The following is an 8,273-nucleotide window of genomic DNA, read 5'->3' on the forward strand; positions in this document are numbered from 1 at the left end:
GATTCGTCGTGTACCTCAAGTACCACTGACTGTGTTCCGGTCATTCAGGGTGAGACCAAGAGCGTGAGGGTGATTTCTTTTTGTCAGTGCATTCTTTGTGCAAATGTCTACTTTTTAGTATAACTCAGACAGGTCCACACCTCACCAAAACCGACTTTCACAGGAGGACAGAGAGCTAATCCTAAGCTGCGTTTCCACAAGGAGGTGGAGGGAGTTGGTTCTGCCCCTCTGCTCTGCTCCCGTGAGACCCCACCTGGACCTACTGCGTTCAGCTCTCAGCCCCCCAGCATAAGACAGACGTGGATTGGTTGGAGCAAGTCCAGAGCAGGGTCACAAAGATGATCAGGGTGCTGGAGAAACTCCCATATGAGGACAGGCTGAGACCGCTGGGGTTGTTCAGTCTGAAGAAGAGAAGGCTCTGGGGAGACCTTACCACAGTGGCCTTCCAGCACCTAAAGGGAGTTTACAGGAAAGCTGGAGAGGGAGTTTTTACAAGGGCATGTGGTGATAGGACAAGTGGAAATGGCTTTAAACTGAAAGAGAGTAGGCTTAGATTAGCTGTAAGGAAGAAGTCCTTTACAGCGGGGGTGGTGAGGCACTGGAATTCGTTGTCCAGAGAGGCTGTGGATGTCCCCTCGCTGGAAGTGTCCAAGGTCAGGTTGGGGGGGCTTTGTGCAGCCTGATCCGGTGAAGGTGTCGCTGCCCATGACAGGGGAGGGGATGGAATCTTTAAGGCCCCTTCCAACCCAAAAGATTCTATGGTTCTATAAAGTTTAGAAACGTAGGAAACGTAGGATATTGTGGCCAGAAGACTGGGATCGAGCTGACTCTGGTGCAGCAGATCCGTATGAGTCTTATGAGGAGCGTAGCCCCCTTTTAAGCTGTGATTGGCAGCACTACACGAGACCTAAATGAGGCACAAATCTTGTGCTGGATTTCCAGACGCTTTCCTCCCTGTGCACTAAGCAATTTGAGCACAGGCTTAACGGCCCAGAGAATCTTTCCGCAAGATCTATGACTAAAAATAATAGTGTGGTCTCATAGCATGAAGTGCTGAGCACCAGTTGAAGATTCCTTCTCTGCAGGCACCAACCAATACAGAGTGTTGTACAGGGACGCTTTCTCCTCAGTGGTGCGCTTCTGTGGGCACAGCCGCCCACAGCTGTGAAAAACAGCAGATACTGGGAGTATATTATTAAACATTTTGGTTTCTCTTATTTTGTTGCCAAGTAGATACGGCACAAAACACCACTCTCTCTACGGAGACTGAAGCAGATTTTTATCTGGTGTGAATGCACCAAGACGCTGCGGTTTTGATCCCAGTAGTGAGTTGAGGAATACATAGGCATGCCTGGGGCTTTCTGACGGGGATGGCGGGTGCTGTTGTACTTACAGACAGAGAGATCAACCTGATAATTGAGGGCGGATGGCTGATACTGAAATGTAAAGCAATTCCAGAGATTGATCTGCTGGTATCATGCCTAGATGCCTAACAGACTGACGTATCTAATTTATATGTTTCTCTTTTGGTAAGATCCCAAGTCAGATGTTAACACTGGCAGGCGTAGTACACCTTAGTGATATGTGTGTAAAATTCATTAGTCTTTAAAATAATAATTGCAAATACTGAACCTACCCGACATACGTCATCGTATTTTTGAGTTATGTTGTCACACCTGTAATTCAGTACAGACATGTAGGGTCTGTGTGACAGAAGGCAGAGAAAACGTTGCAATATGTACGTCCTATGCTTATACCAGTACAGCCCATCCTGTATTGCTCGTCCATCTCCTTTTTAATCCAGTTACCGTTCCTCCACACAGCGTTCAGGCTAACTCGGCCTTTGAACCTGTGCTCGGAGGTATGAAATGAAGCCAGGCTGTGCTTGGGTGGCTGGAACTTCACTCACTTTGCAAATCCGGAGCATGCGTTGAAGACTACGCACAGCCCTCAGTCCCCTTGCCCCAGTTCTCCCGAGACAAACACTGCTGCCTGGAAACGCGGTTGATCAGATGAGTACCTTACTGGACGTTAGTATCCTATAGTATTTTACTCTGTGCCGTGAACGGTAGAGTAAAATACTATAGGATAATAATGAATCAGTATAGTAAAATATTACACTGTAGTAGTAGTAGTAGTACAGGCAGTTATACAAAAAGCAAGTGGGATTTGCAGTGCGTTTCCTTTGCTCGGCAGAAATGTTTGCTACAGGCGAGTCTGCACGCAGTGGGATGTCCAGCGATACCCACTCTCTTTGAGGGGTGACATTCATGCACCAGAACCGTTGCAGCCCCGTTTATGGCCATTGTGGACATTGGTTGGGGTAACCCACAGTTTGTTGCAACACCACGCTAACAATGGTTTACCTGTTCAGCTCAACCCATGCCACTGCATAGCTACACACTCAGCTGAAAACGGTCACATCTAATTCTGTCTGCATGCTGGAGCGGGTAGATGTTGTAGTTTATTATTTTAGTGAAAACAGGGTGAGAAGCCAGGTGTTTGCTTCAGCTGGGTGCAAATTCTCTTGCTCTCTCTGCATATTCAGCAGCACTTTGAACATGCTGTATGTTACGAGTTAAAGTCATGCCTGCTGGGAGAGGCCACAAGTGGCAGGTCGTGCATTTAGTCAACAACTGGTTGGTAGCAACTCCTGGGACAAAGGGAGTCCAGATTAGCAGTTTCGCTTGGCCTTTCAGAAGATGGGAGCTGATGAGCTCGCTGATCTAGCTGGAAAATGTAAGTCAGCAGGAGGAAATTATCCCAGCCTCTTTGTTGACATTACCGTGGAAAGCAATCCCAGAGCTGAGCAGTAGACATTGTTATTTTTAATACTGACGGCTAGGAAAATTCATTGCACCTTCATTATATCATATGTTATTACAGTATTGGTTTGGAAAGGGCAATTCCGGCAGCATGATTCTGATCTCCCATGTACTCATTTTGCACAAGTGCGGTTCCTGAGACCTTCCCTGATTTGGCAGCTAGCTGGGATATGAATTTATAGTATCCTAGCTGTTCCATGTTAATTTTTCTGCTGTTTGTCTCTGCGGGTGATATTGCACTCCACTTTGAATGTGAATCGAGCTGTCCTTCCCAGATTTCCCCAAAGAAAGCTGGTGCTCTGTAAATTCAAACACTTTTACACTGCACGCTAAATTCCTCTTCCAGACAACTCCTCCTATTCAGTGGGATGCTTTCAGGCTTAAATCAGCCTAAGCGAGACAGCATTCCTCCCGATGAACCGATAGCGTTACAAGGATGCAACCGTTACAATACAAGCAAAAACCTTAAATCAAAATCCTGGCTTAACCTCAGTAACTCCGTCTGAGCATGCTTCCTCTTCAAGCTTTTGCCTCCCCGGTTTGCAAGGCTCCCATACATGCATCTTACCATGACTCATTCCCAAGGTTTTGGCAGTTTTCTGTGCCATCAGTCTCAGGAAAAGATTTCAGATTAAAAAGTAATAAACAAAAAAAAAAAAAAAAGGTTGCTGATGTTTCTAATCCTAGCCATACTTTTAGCCAATTGAGACTAGAAACAAGTGAATTAGTAGCAAAGAGGGACTTTGGTAGGGAAGGGAAAGCGGTGCCTGAGAATGGGGAACCACCCCACCCCTTAACCTGCCCTGGCTACTAGAGACGTCTGTCCCCTTCGGAAGAGAGTTTGGTGCTTTATTAGTCTTAATTCTGGTGGGTAATGGGCAACATATGTACTGGTACAGCATTCAGCCTCACTGAGGCGGAGATCAATCGTTATTAGCATTTCGTGTGCCACTGCATTAAAATGGGGTGAATAAAATAAATTACCTCTAAAATGTGACCTTCCACACAGAAGGCTGGAACTTCAAAACCTGTAAGTGGTTCTTTATTCAGAGAGGTTTTACTCAAGTATCAAACGCACACAGAGATAGGCAACCTTCAAAACAGTAAAAACAAACAAAACAAAATAAAAAGGTGCCCACAGTGTACTGTTATTCTCTACTTTCATAGGTGGGTGACACTGCAAGGTGAGGAACCAAAACCTTGTTCTCAGTCATTCCCCTTGCTTTCTCTTCCAGAAGTCTGTTTGAGTACCCAAACTTCCTCTTAATCATGATAAGATTGAGCCCTCACGTGATTTTAGTGTAAAATTGACTACATCTCTTAATCTTCAAAAAATAAAACTAGGCAGCAGCCTTTGGTTTAGGGTAGCAGTGAAGCCAAGTGAGTAGAGAGTTGGTCTGTGACTGGTGACCGCAAAGTCACTTTGCCGCCCTCCCACAGGGACCGGGGCTGCGTTAAATCCCTTCGCCCTTTGCTTTGGTCTCGCTGTTTGCCGGGCAGGAAGGAGCCAGCTCTAAGCCGAGGCTGCTGATGAGGATTCATAAAGGCCTCTTGCGTGAACAACCACTTAGCAGGCGAAAGGATGCGTTTCTTCTCTGAGATTTTAAAACGGTGCGAAAGGAAGAATTTAAGTGCCTGCACGTAGTGTTTAAAATGAGGTAAATGATTTTATAATTTTAAGCAACAGAAGATTTTGCCTTGGTTTTCACAACTTCCTACCAGTGCTTTTTTTTCTCTCATGCATGCTCTGCATTGATTTTGCCGAGCGTGTGCAATCGAAAGACTTGCTCCTGAAGAAGGCAAATGACACTTTTTTTAGCATTTTCAGGCTACTCATAAAAGTGTTGTATTTAAGCTAGGTGTAATTTGTTATTTCTATTGCTGGTATTGTTATTAGCTTCTAAAACTAAAGATAGCCCACTTCAGCCCATAAAAAAATGAAGCTCCTCAGAAATAACAGTGGTTATAGTCTTCATTTTCTTTGGCTACAGAAGCCAGAATTTCTGTCCTCAGTCATCCGAGACATGTGGGAGGAGTATCTGCTGCAATGCAAAATAGTAGAAAAAGAGAATAAGGAAGAAAAGAGTTTAGTCCCCATTTTGTCCAGTACCTTTCTCCTATTCCCCTAATATTTTCCTTTGCCCTTTCATAACCTCTTTTCCATAAAAAAAATCACATCTTTCTATGTACTCCTTCTTCTTAGCTCATGGTTGTACAACCTGACTGTAGGACACAACCAGTGAATCATAATAGCAAATATCAACAGGAAAAGATCTCTAGTAACCCATTAGCTGTTTGAGTTCGTATTTATTATTTACTGAATGACTGTGAATAATGAACAAATTGCTCTAAATCATTACAGATCTGTGGCTAAATCTGTATTAAAATGAGAAAATCGGTTAAAGCAATTACAGAATTAGTTTGTAAGGAAAAATTTGCCTTCTTCCTGTCAATATTATATGAAGTAGAAATAGCACCAGCAAGAGGAATAGAGGTAATCAGTGCGAATCATTAAGGATGAAAAAAATGGAACCTCTGAAATGACAGGAAGGTGAAAGAAATTCTCACAAAATGCCTCCACGGAGCTCTCTGTCCTCGTCTCTCTGTGTTAGACTTAACGTGAGTTAGACAACGTTGGAGATTGTCACCCCAAGTTGTGCTTGTAGTCAGTATTTAGAGGAGTAAATCAGGTTGGGTAAATCTCATTCTAGCTAAATGAGGCTAATCTTTGGACTGCCGTGCCTAATTTGTTGTTTAGTCTGGGTGTAATCTTTTTCTCAGAGGACAATGGATCAGGTCAGTAGTGCCACTGATGCAAAAAGCGTGCAGGCTCGTCATTTAGGCTGGTCGTCCTAAAGGTAAATGAGAATTTTGTAGCTGTTACACAAATAGACAGAGGAATCCCAAACTGTATGACTGAAGGAAAATACCAATTCCTAACATGCAAATTGTGCAGCAAACCACAAGTAGAAGAAGATCTAAATGTTTTTCTGTTGGCTTTGTGGAGCACATGCAGTGACACCTCTTTGTGCATTTACTTGAGCAGTTCTCTAAATCACATTCCATTTGAGGGTAGTCTCAAAAATGATATAAAAGCAAATTGTGGTTTAAAGAAAATATATGGTATCAGGAGTCATGTTATGAGACATTATCCCAAATCTTATACCTCTTAAAAACTCATGCTCAGCATCATATTTAATTAACCCTAAATTCCTTTTTTTCATCTCAGTCAAGGGCTTTCCAAATTAATGTGGCTATTTGAGTGTTTTATTAAAACTGAAATTTTTTTTTACAAAAAACATGCTATAGCTAAAGCTCATGATGGAAGTAATTTGTGATATTCAATGACCTCATTTTATTCTGTTTTGCTCACTCGAAGCTAATGCATATGATGCCATGTGGAATTCTCAGACGAGCCTGTCTGCAGGACTTATGGGAGCCATAAATGGATTAAACCTCTCACTCTCTGCTTTGGCAAGTGATCAGTTACATTTAAATAAAGGTCAGTCTGTCTTTACAAAGAACACGCTGAAAGCAAGCTTAATAGCTTTCCCCACTGAGCCTAGAACATAACTATTTGAAGCATAATTAGCAACGGGGTGCCAGTCACTGATTGTGCTTTTTGCTTGATTTTACATCTGGGGAGTTCTAGTATTTCCCATTAGCTCTAAGAAGGGGCACGGTGCTAGTTATCAAATTGACAGTCTTGACCTGGCCTCTGAAAGCAACTGTAAAACATTGTTTGGGAAAATGAAGACGAATGCCAAACGCTGTACCAAAACCGGGACTGTAATACTGCTACAAATTGGGCGTTTGTGGTCCGGGCTGTGACTCCAGATAACAGCATAGGTAAGTTATCTGCTATGCATGAGAGCACGGACTTTGTTACTTTAAACACCTGGTGACCATCGTAAGGAGACACACCAGCTGTCCTCTTACCTCACCTTACGAGCTCTGTATTTGGAATTCTTTACGAAATACACCATACTTACTCTTTTCAGCATCAGTGGAGTGACCAGCTCTGCCATCTGTTAAAATATAGGTAGGATATTCCTTGCGGGAAGGGTGGATTGAGTCAGCTCCAGCTGCCCCTGCACTAGAAGGTACTGACCACAAAAGGGTTCTCTTGTCAAGTGAGTGAAGTATTTAGCCTGCGTGAAGTGATTAAGAACAAACATGATCATTGAATCGTAGAATGCTTTGGGTTCGAAGGGTTCTTAAAGATCGTCTGGTTCCAAACCCTGTGATCTATTTTCTGGCTTTCTGGTTCTTCAGAATACCTACTTTGTTTGGGGGTTTCTCTACCAATATTCAGAGCCCTTGTGGCAAAAGTGATGATCATTTACAGGTGGAGAGAGCAGATCTGGTAGAGCGATTTTGGTACTCTGCCGACTGCCTGAAATTCCGACAGAGATCTGTGACTTACCTTGACCTGCCTGGCTGGAGCATCAACTTCAAAAGTCCAGTGATTGCGCTTCAGTGGCACCAACAACTATTTCAGCACTGTTATCTAACGGTATCAGGGAATGAGTAAGGGCAAAACACCACGTCCTGGCTTTGGGGGGTTTCTGGGAGTAATGCAAGAGCAGACCAGAGAGGTAGACAGGGGACAGCAAACGCAGCAAAAGAGTAAGGAGGAGGAGAAATTAAAAGGCAGCAGCGGGTGGGATTAGATGGAAAGAATCTGTTAAATAAAGATGAACGTGATATGAATTATTATGAGAAAATATTGAGAAAATATTACAGTCTTACATTTTAGGAGCGAGACAAAGACTATGTTTTTCTGTTCATCTCTGTGTAAAAACATCAGCCTTCTTCTATCTCAGCCGCTGTCTCCTGATAGCTGTTCGGTGGCTGTGCTCCCAGCTCAGGTCCACCCTGAGAGAGCAGAGGCCCGTGTCCTCCACATGTGCCTTGGTTATCAGTCACAAAACAGAAGCTGTAGGAAGACTATGACCAACCAGGGATTAAGATAAAACCATGTACTTTTCCCAATTTAACTCCATTTGGGGGTTAAACGCAGGATTTTAGGTTTGCAGGTCTTCATCTCCTTTCATGAATGCTATATCCATTTTAAGAGTTAATTAAATACAGTACAAAATGTAGGAACTGCCAAGGAAAACAGAGCTGTATTTGGTTTTACAAGTCCTTAGCTAGATTAAAGTAAGAAGACCAGTGCTGTAAGCAGTCCCGTATCAGTTCTACCATTCTGTATCTCTCAAATTTATTTGTGCTTTTGTTTGTTTGTTTCCTTTCTAGGATTTCTTTTTCCTGACAGAAAACGTGTATAGGAGGTGAAGAAATCAGAGACTGATTTAATTGACAATTTTCAGCCTATTTGAAAATTTCTTTTTTACAGATTTTACACAAACTAATGCTCTGCTTCCAGCATAGGCACTTCAAGTCGTATTTCTTTGTTTTCACCATAGGTCAGATCCCATCAGCAGG

At 43.1% G+C, this 8,273-nt stretch overlaps 1 protein-coding gene across 1 annotated transcript in view; it reads left to right on the top strand.

Moving 5' to 3' along the window:
* The window catches only part of PTCHD1 (patched domain containing 1), a 26,906-nt gene that overhangs the window by 16,398 nt on the left and 2,235 nt on the right, over positions 1 to 8,273 (top strand). The window lies entirely within an intron of this gene.

Source organism: Buceros rhinoceros, unplaced genomic scaffold, assembly GCF_000710305.1.
Source record: "Buceros rhinoceros silvestris isolate BGI_N320 unplaced genomic scaffold, ASM71030v1 scaffold27960, whole genome shotgun sequence".
Classification (NCBI taxonomy): Eukaryota; Metazoa; Chordata; class Aves; order Bucerotiformes; family Bucerotidae; genus Buceros; species Buceros rhinoceros.